This window comes from Haliaeetus leucocephalus, unplaced genomic scaffold (genome assembly GCF_000737465.1).
Source record: "Haliaeetus leucocephalus isolate CR32 unplaced genomic scaffold, Haliaeetus_leucocephalus-4.0 Scaffold146, whole genome shotgun sequence".
Lineage (NCBI taxonomy): Eukaryota > Metazoa > Chordata > Aves > Accipitriformes > Accipitridae > Haliaeetus > Haliaeetus leucocephalus.
This window is the reverse complement of record NW_010972582.1, coordinates 1,545,655-1,556,378: the sequence shown is the minus strand read 5'-3', so window position 1 is coordinate 1,556,378 and position 10,724 is coordinate 1,545,655.

The following is a 10,724-nucleotide window of genomic DNA, read 5'->3' as shown; positions in this document are numbered from 1 at the left end:
CCGGGGCGGCATCGGGGCGCCTTGCCGCGGGCCGGTGGGCCTGAGGGGAAGAGGAAAGGGTGGAAAGCAGTGGTAACGTGGGTCCTCGCTCAAGGACAAGATGGTCGACTCTTCCCAGCTCCACAGCCTGACCCCTGGCAGCCCGCCGCGGGGGGCGGTTACCTTCTGGCGTGTTCCGTACACCGAACGTACCCCGGGATCTCCCGAGCCGTCGCCGGGCACAGCTTCACCGCTGCAGTCCCCGTCCGAAGCGTCTGCTGCCAGTGGAAAGGGCGGGGGGACGGGTTCAGCTGTCCTGAAATTGGCCCGTTCCCAAACAGGATTTGTCTGTCTCTTTAGAAGATGGGAAATGCGGAGGGAAAGCCAGAGTGCAGCACGTTGCAGGGTGGTGACCTGCCCGGAATTGCTGTAGGACCTGCAAATGCAAGTTAGACTTGAGAGATACACATGGTTTTTCTGACCTATTCAGCATCTCTGGGCTTATCTGAGGACACTTTCAGAGCTCCAGTTATGAAGTGAGGAGCCTGAAGTATGTCTGTCAATGATCACTTCCCCATTAGTCTGCAGCTTCTTTTGAAATCAGAAATGTGCAGATATTTTTTTAAAAAGTGATCCATCATTTTTCAACCTTTTTCTCCCCAAGTTTGCAAGACCAAATGTATTTTTACCGGGTTGATGTACAGGGCTTTCATGATACTGAAGTAATTTATGAAGATGGAACTGCGCTAAAGTCTTTTATACCTGTCTTGAAGAGTGGGGTAACTGTCTTTTGCTGGAATACAGTTTTATGATGTGCTATAAAATACTCTATAACCTATTTGATAGAGTGGAAAAATAAATTTTCTTCAGCATCACCTTTATGTTGCCACAATGTACCTTTTTGTATATTATCTGACTCCTTATGCTTCACATTCAGGGAGGGACTACTTTTGCATAGCTCTACTATACTCATACACTGGTATTTCCAACATGGTTGGGGCGACAGGTTGCAAATAGTAAACCATTGTTGTTAATTATAAAGACTAAGCTTAGAAACCATCGGGCAAGCTAGATATCCTATACAAAGTCTCCATATTTGTCTAAAAATAGTCTCCATGAAGAAGATCAGATATCTGAAAAAAAAATGTTGATTTAGGGATGTGCAAACAAGCTTTTGCCTGGAGTTTTGAAGTGGACACTCAAATTTTACGATAAAGTTCAAAGCAGTAGAAACAAAGGCTTCACACAGGCAACAGTTACACAATGGATTCAGATAACCCAAATCTTGTTTCTCACTGAAGCCCTGAAGTTAGGGTATTCAACTCATCCTTAATGAGACCAAATAGTGTGGAAGCATGTTAGGGGTAAGCAGTGAGTTGTTCTGCCTTTTGTCTCAGACCACATCTGGTTTTTATATACATATTCACTAATGCAGACATTGGAACCAGGGCATGAGTACCAGAACCACCAATCTGTTGTCATTCTTTTCTTTTTATTTTAATAGACCCAATGAATAATGGAGACGCTTCTTCTAAATTAATAGCACTAAGAAATGAAGAAACCTTCTTTCTACAGCCTCTTGATTTGGATATTCCATTCAGAAATATGCAGTCCACATTCAGATCTATTTGGGAGGAGATTTGAATTTAGTTTCTTGACATCCCAGGAGAGACTCTAAGACATCAGACCGTTGTTTAGAAGGCAGTCAGGACCCTTAACTCTTCTCTGACTTTTGGCCAAAACACAAACTTTTGCTTCTTCAGCTGTTTCACAGATTCAAAGTTATTTTGCAAAATTTTGAGGCAATCACAAGGGAGACACAATATTTGATATTCTACAGAAAATCACTGGCAGGTTCAAGACTTTGGCCTACAGTTCCCCAGTCTTAGTACACAGAACTTGCATGGCTAGTAGATAAAATCTGAAGCTTGATATTTATGTGCCACTGGCCTTGAATAGTTCTTTTATCTTCATTGTGTCTCAATTCTTCCCTTGGAAAAGTGAATCTAATGCTTCTGACCCACTTTTTCATTACTTTGTCTTTTAATAAATGAAGAGGGTTTTTATTATTATAAATCATCACTGATGCGTTATTTTAGCAGTTTCCATACTAGGGGTAGCTTCCACCAGAAGGAAGGCAAATTTCTACTATTTCCCACAATGAATAGAAATATTCAGTCTGACAATGGCAGGAGATATAGAAATTAGACTTTCCTTTTTTGCCCTACTGTTATAAATCCAAAGACATTAATGACCTTGGCCCAGCATGTCTTGTTGAGAATTAGTGACTAGATGAAAACACTTTCCCCAAAGGGACAGTGATTACTTCCCAGTAAAATTCACTAGATACCAATCAAGCTAGCAAAATCATTCAATAGTGTTGTGGAAGAATTTGAAAAGACATCATTTATGAATCTGAAAGGTTTTTAAAAATTAACAGACTTGTAAAAAGAATCTGTTGAGTAACATATACTATTTAATTAGAAACTATGTAAATATGTACCTCAAGGGACATATTGATTATCAGCTTTCCTATGTGTAATAAGACAGTAATATAGTAGTATTGCATCCAAGCTGCGTGGAACATGGGACAAGTGCATCCATGGCTGCATAGTAAACAATGGAGAAAAGCAGCGAGCTTTGTGGTATTGCCTGGAGTGCAATGATGGAAAGATAGAAATCATGTTTTACCTTTTTATGACTGAAAAGATTACACCTTCCTAAGCAGTTTTCCAGTTCTTTTCTAAATTGGCCTGGCCTGAATATCCTGAAGTTGGCCTTCTGCTTAAATGACAATGAAATGTTCTCTGTGGAGAAAACTTCATGCCACTAATAATCTTTGCAATCTGCTTGGGCTTCTGAAGGTTCAAAATTCACTGAAGAGTATATGGGTAGAACGAATATGCTGGTGAGGTCTATGTGCTGATTACAGTTCAATATGTTATATATGGACAGATATGCATGCATATATTACGTGTGGGTTGTTCAGTTAGTGATGCAGCGCTCCCTGTGCAATAAAATCAGCTTAGATTATACTGGAAAAATAACACTAGGTTTCAGCTATTATACCCTGTGGAAGGACGTTGCATAAAACTAGCAACATAACCAATACGAGGTCAAAAGCTCTTAGTAATAAATATGTTTAAATTCACCAATATTCAATCTTTGCAGCCTTGAAGCATTTTGGACCATCATAGCAAATAATTTACTTTGTAGTCCTTCATCTCTCCAAAAGAGAGACAATTAAAGAGAGAAGGTGAAGCATTTGAGTGTGTGGGTGGAGCATCAGATGCTTTTGTAAAGTAAGCTATAAGAATGATGTCCCTCTAGTCTAAACACCTATTTGTCTTAAAGTTGGTTATAATCCCAGGTTTCATATATCACTTACAAAGGTCTTTGTTACAGGAAAACCTTTTCATTCTCCACTCTTCAAAGCAATCTATTAAAGCCTATCTTTTTAGCCTACCAAGCACTGCAAGGGGTTATATGGATGTATGAATTGTACTTCATAGCAGCAGGACTGAGCTTTTAAAGGCAATGGGGTTCAACAAGCTGCAAAGGTGGCCTTAACAGTAACTGTGCAAAGAGCTACTGTGTGCTAGATTATTTAGAATTTATTATTTTGAATGTGTCCCAAGTATACATGTCCTGCTTCAGAGCGGAGCTGCAAGCTGTGGCTAAGTTCAGTGACATTAGCTATTGCTCATGAGCTAAGGAGGACTCTGAGCTAGGAAATTCTAGTCTTAAGGTGTAGTGTGCTGTCAAGGCCATCCAAAGTTTGAACTTGTTCGGTGTCACTTTGGTGTGCTGTGGAGTTGAAAGGCAGAACAGCATCCGCTGTTACATGAAGGAGCTTTAGTTTGCCAGTAAATCTTAAACGAATACCAATTTTAGTCCTTTGAGCAGCAGAATTCTTTTGAACTCCTGTTGAAGACAGGGATCGCAGGGATCAATCTGACTACTGCAAGGCAGGATGTGTTCATTCAGTAGCAGCAGCTTTGACACCAAAAGAGGATTGTTAGAGCCTATTTTCCTTTTAGCAGCAGGAGTAAGAATTGTAAAGAAACAGGACTCAGTGAGATTGCATGATGCATAAACAGTGTGTAATCCTCTGAATGTGCAGGGAATTATATACAAATGAGGAACAAGAACAAAAATCCAGTTGTCACTGTTGTACATGCCTGGTGCTGAATATCCGAGTTTCAATTGTAGGTCAGGGATGCCATTGTCTTCAGAGGGGAACTCTGAAACTGTATAGCACTTTCTAGTTCCTCCTTTGGGATTTAATCAGAGAAGTCCAGAAGGTAAATGGATCTGTATTCAGTGGTTTCAGCTCCACAGGTTTCTATTCCGTAAATCAGATAAAATGCATTCCTTTTTACATTAACAGAATAATCTGAGGGAAAAAGTATTTATTGGATAGGTTTCTATAAACAATTATGGAATAAAACCTAGGACTTTAGTAACTAGAAGCCAGAAGGGAAAGAGAATGAAAAAAAAATAATCTGATATGCACTTTCCTGGAAGTTACACTACAGAATACCGAATAGCATGCAATCAGAAAATGGTAAGAAATGAGATCTATTGCAGAGACCAGGTTATAACAATATTAACTTTTTTTTTTCTCCTTCCTTAGGAATGCTTATATATACATAAAGAAAACAGAAACATGTTTAAAAAATATCAAGGATAATATGCAATTTTTCTAGATTTTTTTTCTTATTTTCATGGAGACACTTTTGGCAAAATAGTCAAAGGCTATAATAAAGGGATTAAAAGATGCCTGCACGCAGGCATGCATGCATACACATACATGCATACATCCATACTGTATCTTGGGTTGCAAATTTCTGTTAATTATTTTGAGAAAATAAATTAAACATAGAAACAGAAACTGAAAGATCAGTAGCAGAAGGGTTTTGACAAACATTATACCTGCAGCTGCATTTCTGTTTCTATGAGAGATTTGATTTGACATCCTCTCATGTTAGCATTTGGAAGAGAATAAGGCTTGGCATATGCTACTATGTATTTTCCTCCTACAGAGGACAGAAGTGGCAGGTACCCTGCTATACGTTTTAAATTGTTCCCTTATTGCACAAATTAAAAGAGAAATATTTAAACATACTTCAGAGGTTAATTTATAACAATTACTTTCTCTCTTTAAAGGCACATTTGTTTCCTATTGTTTGAAATCTATAAAAATACAAACCACAAGAGACCAGTAAACATTTCTAATTTCCTTAAAAAAAAAAGACAAGCTTTCTTAAGGAACCGACTGTACCCAGTGCCTGAAAAAGTACATCTATGTCTTTTCTTTCTCGGGAAAAGAGGTGGAACCACCTCAGCTACATGTTAAGAGATGAACCTCAGCATGCAGGAATTGTTGAAAATAGAAGTTTTATTACAGTTAGTACCCCCAAATGTATAAGATGCTGACGGCCTTGACTGCATAGGCTGTTGAGGTTATACAGACATAGTATTTATTAAGATTATGTCAATGACATTGTCTTCCAGCAAGCAACAGAGCAAGACTCAGCAACTTAAGCTGGACAGACTCAAACAGAAAATAGGGTGTGCTTTTTTAACAGCAAGGGGCAGCTATTTGTCAGCTATGCACAACTATGCAGAGGTCCCTGTCACTGAGCTCCAAACCAAGCCTTCTTATCTCTTGAAATAATGCTTTCTAGCTCAGCAAGAGATTTTAGGGCTTAGTACAGGATTGATGTAGGGATTCCCATGGTCTTTGTTACAGGTCAGATGAGCTTATATAACTATCTCATCTGGTCCTTGGCCCTGTGAATCTTTTCACCAGCTAAACACAAGGGTTAGTATATACATCCGACAAAGATCCCTCTCATTCTCCTTTCTGCAATGCAAAGTTGTTTGCCCGTGTATCGGTATTTGGTCATGTGAAACGGGCATGTATGTCACTTGGCTTTTAGGCACTGTAATGCTGTATGTGAGAAGACAGCATGCTTTCAATTTTGTAGTTAAACTTAGTTATGAAAAGCTGTGTCAATCCTCCACACCTCCAGCAACATAAAGCAAGCTACTGTAATACAGAGTCTAATTATTCTGAACCCCTATATCAGAGTACAGCCAAAGTTCATTAGTACTCACCTGGCTAGGTGACTCCAGATTTGCTGCAGACTTATTCTGCCTACAGAATACTTAGACAAAAAGTCACACTCTGGGTGCAGGAACCAATTCATTTGTTTCAGGGAAAGACGAAGAACCATATTGTTTTGTAATAAAACTCTGAGGTCTTACCTACAAAAGAGTATATTGAGTTTGAATTACATAATATGTTATTATTTTTATTATTTAAAAAATACGCTTTCTTCAGTGCAACAATGACACTATACAGAACAATGAACTTAATCTAAACAAAATTCAGGAACCTTATTTAAAGCTGGTTGAAAATTCCCATGTTGACTTCAAGGAATTTTGGATCTGCATAATTTGATTTGTCAGCATTTAGTGTAATTTGTCCTGTAGGAGAATTCCTGTATGGAACATGCAAGGAAAGAATGTAAGAAATTTCAGAGAGCTGGTCACCCAACTGTCCTTAGATAATGACTAGGGGAATGTAACAGACCAAGCAAGAAATAGGTAAATGATCATGGAAATGTGCAGAATATTTTGCAAAGGGCTGTGTGCCTCCACAGAGGAGGAGAAGAAATAGGCAACAGTGGTTGACTATATGTTAGGCATTTAAACATGTGGAATCATGGACAATTAAGCTTTTCTGTGATGACTTCGGCTATCACTACAGTGATGGAAAACTCTCTTTGGGCAGACAGAGAGAGGAAAAATTTTGAGGGATATAAATGTCCTGCTACCATACTAAGTAGTCAAGGTTACTTATGCTCAGGCTTGAAGACTCAGTTATCAGAATTTATTTTTCTACACAGGTTTATTCTGTTTTCACTGAGGCCAGGCATTTATTGTTATTGTTATTTGACCTAGGAGATTATCTGCACTCTCGAGTTTCTGTCTCTGGTTGGACATTAGTTTTGCCATTTTTATTTCATTCAGAATCACCAGTGAATTGTATTTGCCAGCTCTTAATGTGACAGATAACAAGGACAATGGAAAGCGCTCTGTGACAGATGCAACCTTGTTGGCATCTGCAGGTGCAAACATATTTTCAGTTTAGCATGCTAAAGGGCATCAGTTCAGAGCCTTAGGTGGTTTGGAGCATATGCTGCTGCTGAAAATAATAAGAAATAAAAGTATTTTGAAGACAGTTGTGCAGACAAAATTGTATGGAGCATTTAACTCTCTGAACACTGAGAGGAAATGTCTAGGTTGTGTCAAACTGATGAAATGCCTGTGATGATAAAAATAAGGCTGCTAGAAGTCCTGTGCTCTTGTACACCGCTACAGCACTTAATGTTTTCTGTTGCAGCTTCCTTAGAAGACAATTGCCCTTGGTATCACGGTGATATTTCAACGTTTCTTTATGGCCTCTACCCAGACCCCTATTATTAAGCATTTTTTCTTCATTAATAATTGATGCCTGTGTTTAAGGCTTCAATTTGAAAATATCTCTCAAATCTACTTTATTAGATTTTGAGTAAATGTTCCCCAAATCTCCTCAGCATTTTGTTAAAAATGAATGTCATATATCTTTTGATAAAACCTACAGAGTTAAGTGCCTAATAAAATACTACATGACTAAAATGACTATTAATATTTTAGCATTATGCTGAAGTATGAATGTTCTCCCGGCAAAGGTATGAATCACTGGTTTTTCATTTCTTTAATTCTTTATTAATTGGTACTTGAGGCAATAAACCATAACATATAACTTTGGCTTCAGATAAGGTTTAATGAGTGCCTGACCTTTGCTTGGATAATTCTCTGTCAGTGAACCAATTCAGGATAACCCTTTGAAGCTTGGATTCCTGTTTTGAATGCTACTTGCTTTTCACTGTCCTTGACTTGAATGGACAGTACTGAAACTTGGCTTTTTATCTTAAAAAGGCTTCCATAAGAAAGCTTTCTTTTAAATGACTAATTTAGTGGAAATTTAATTTTTTTTAGTGTCTCTGTTTCATTAATTATTCTGCAATAGAACAGAAGTCTGATTATAGCTGGAACTGAGGACCACCTATCCTAACATAACTGAGTTATATAGCCTGCTAATCTGTCATAATCTGCATGATGGCCCTTCCACCTAAATGTACATCATGCATATAGATATGCAGTAAAAAATACAGCAAAGTAAGTTCTAATTCTCTTAGTCCCACAGAGTATAGCTGGAGAAATCAGGAAGTCATTACCTAAATGAAATTGTGTATTAGATAGAGGACCTGAATAGGTTTGATACCTTTCAGGAAATTCTAAAAAAAAAATGCAGATACCCAGCTGGTAAGGCTCAAAACTTGACTGAAGTCTCCTGAGAACAGGCTTCTCCAAGGGGATCTCCAGTACTTTCTAGTTCTGGCTGGATCTGAAGTACTATGAGAGCAATCACTCATGCTTTAAATTGGGATTTATGTTTTCTATTCCTCTCCGAATCCCTATGTGCAGCTAGGCATGAGGAAATGTGAAAATGACCCAACTTATTCTGACTCTAAAAATATTTTATGATTTTAGACACTACTGAAAGATTAGGCAATGTATTCTGTACCTTAAAATATCTTATTTCCACTACTGAAAGATTAGGCAATGTATTCTGTACCTTAAAATATCTTATTTCTGGGGGAGTTTCTGACTACCATGCCTAGTGGTAGTATCACTTCTAACATTTGTTTCCAGAAAAAAGTAGAACCTGATAAAAAAAAAAAAAATTAAAAGCAGCCAAATCTTTTAGCAGAAGTAGCCCAGTTATTTGGCACTGAGCATACATGAGGAATACTAAATTAAATACTTTCTCCGATCTTTGAAAGTATATAAGTTAAGGCCAGACACATTTTACAAGAGTGCCCTACACACTGGCTAGTGTCACCAGTGATTACATTATATTCTTTATTGAAAAACTGTTTCTGTGTATATAAAATAAATAATATTCACTTAACAGGGTTTGGAATTTGTGTCTTATACTTTTAAGCCATTGTAATGCTCAACAACAAATATGTAATGATTGAATGCAAAATATAACAGCTTCAATTCAAAATGCCTTATATTCGCAGTGTTTTAAATATATTCAGGGGTTCAATTCCAGTTTTCAGTCAGAAAGCTGACACTAACTGTCAAGGACATACAGACAAGGGAGAGTTTATCCCTGTCTTTTTATGAAGGCAGATAATTAACACCTATTAAAACAACATAAACATAACTGTGTGGTATCAGATTATATCAGTAAATCTAGCATGAATATAATAGTATTTCTATTTGTCAGATTCCAAACAACTTCTGAGTTTTGTTTTGTTTTGTTTTTTAATTCTATACTTAGCTAATACTATTTGTTGCAAATAATTCATGTGTTTGGGCATTCACAAGTAATGTAATGAATGACAATTGCATTCTTCAGTAAAACACTCTGAAAAGAAAATAGCTAGTCCTAATTACATTCTTAAATAAACATGTGCTTCAGTGCTTTGCTAAAACTTGTGCATGAGGTCCTGATCTTATAATTTGCATACATTGATTCAAAAGATTTGAGAATTTTTACCTGCAAAATCTGCCCGTTTCCTTGTGGAATCACACTCATTCTGTATGAATATTTGGACTTATTCTTCACACTGAATATGCCATTTCAAAAACAAGATATCAGGGCTAACAGGAGCAACCTAGAAAGGAAAAACAGATCTAGCTGCTTACAGCTAACAGCATAAATGTATGGAAACAAGCTGCCTCACCATGGTTAAGAGACTCCACTCCAGTGAACAGAATTAATTAAGTTCATTTCCACGCAGGACTGCCCTTGGTCCACAGAGAGTCAAAGGGCAGTTGAAGAGTATAATTACTTCTGTTAAAGAGAAAATGGCAATGGGAGTTACCCCAGCCTCACAATGTGATTTAAAAGAACAGCATGCCTTTATTGTATTTTTAGTTTGATGTGGGTGAATTACAAAGCAGGGGGGGGAAAGCTCTATGTGAAACAGTACTTACCAGATATAAATGGAAACACTCATTCAAATTCTTCATTCAAAGTAGTGAAGAAAGAGAAAAAGAAAAAAAAAATCAACCATTCTGATAATATGTCCAGCAGTAGGAACAAATGCCATCAATTATGGTTTGCTTGAGATTGTCATGAGAATAAAAAACAGCTGCCAAGTAAGGACTACTAATTTTTGACCTCATTAGAAAATATTAGATGTTGGGTGCAGTCATTCCCTTTGATCCAGTATGCACTAAGATTTTTTTCCATTTTCACCTGCTCTGTACTGTACCATTCACCACAGTGTTACAGGTATTTTAACAGCCAAACTTTGACTACAGAATCTGTAACCCTCCAGGCCTTTTTCAAAGCTTGTTTTTGTGGCCATCTTCCAAATGATTGCCATGTTTCTGTGGTACCTATTTTTATTTGGTTTTTTCCCCTACTCACAGTGGTATTTTGAATCACTTAGTAAAATTTGGGATTATATTTTTACCTTAACTAAATGTTATAAATGTAGTGAGAGTGAGTTATTCTCCTTTTCTTTCACTAGTACCAGTCAATTAAACCAGGCACATGGGAAGGAAGGTGCTGTAGCTGTGGTATCCATCCCATTTCAACGACCTGTAACTCCCTCTTTCCCGCCGGTGCAGTATTGGGAGGATTCAAATAGGTGGGAGTTTATCAGACA